The sequence below is a fragment of the Nannospalax galili genome, unplaced genomic scaffold, assembly GCF_000622305.1.
Source record: "Nannospalax galili isolate Female #2095 unplaced genomic scaffold, S.galili_v1.0 scaffold937, whole genome shotgun sequence".
NCBI classification, from domain to species: Eukaryota; Metazoa; Chordata; class Mammalia; order Rodentia; family Spalacidae; genus Nannospalax; species Nannospalax galili.
Window position 1 is genome coordinate 420,267 of NW_008339516.1, and position 1,108 is coordinate 421,374.

Consider the following 1,108-nt stretch of genomic DNA (forward strand, 5'->3'; position numbering starts at 1 on the left):
TGCATCACTAAGAACATCACCACCTTCAAGCACTTAGGAAAAAACACATCTTGAACATGTCAGAGGATGAACAGTAAGAGCTTTAGGGTATACTGTATCATTCTTGAAAAATATGAATCTTTGATCTGCAGTGAAGGAGACTTGGAGAAACACTGTGAGAAAGCAGAGCTTCCGTTATGAAAATGCTAGTATTTGAGTCAGTTACCTTGATAAGAATGGCATGTGCTTTGATGATGGAGAAAGCTTACAAGACACAGTGACCAATACAATGATTTTGCACTCCCACTTCATTTGCTGTTATTGCAAAGCTAAATATTTTGTTAAGAAAGAATCCATCGTGACTTTCTATCTAGATCACATTGTTAAATCTGGAAACCTTGAATACGTGAATGTGGAAAGAGGAATTTTCTTAAGTATACAATCAATGAAAAGATTGATCAGTCTTCCCTATGCTCTTTATATGTCCTGACAAGGAAGAATGATTCAGATGATACCTGGAGATTAGCAGCTAGCCATCTGTCTGAAATATGCTGGAGTGTTCACAGAATTTGCTAATGGAAAATATGTGTTTAATATCAAAACTGTTTGGTTTTTTTATTAAAGAGGCAACAACTAATCACCTAAATCAAGCAGAAGATATTTTGATAAGACTGCTACATTTAATGAACTGATTCCTCATCAGATGGGTGTGATGATGTATGGGGTGTACTCTCTTAGGGAAATTGGACATATTTTAAGTGATGTGTTTTTCTTTTCCTTCAAATGGTTCTGAAAATGACTGAGAAATGGTAAAAGCATATATCAAATGATCACATTAGGCATGTTATCTGTATTTGTAATTAATAACATGGTCACAAAGTGGCATATTGTTCTTTCTTTACTGATCTGGTTACACTGGTATAATTACACAGCAAAGTTACTTTTATATGGGATGTTATTTTACCCTTAAAACACTTGTGATAGAAATAAGTTCTTGATGAATAACAATTTTGCAGATAAAGTTGCAAATTTGAAAATAAAGGATGTATTTATAAAAGTATGTGTGTGGTAAATGCTAAATTATAAACATTAAAATCTGTAACATATACTTGCTCATTTGTTTTAGATA

General features: G+C 32.9%; 1 pseudogene; it reads left to right on the forward strand.

The window, feature by feature from the left end:
• The first annotated feature begins 275 nt into the window (after positions 1–275).
• On the forward strand, positions 276–782 carry LOC115070578 (annotated as a pseudogene).
• Positions 783–1,108: the final 326 nt, after the last annotated feature.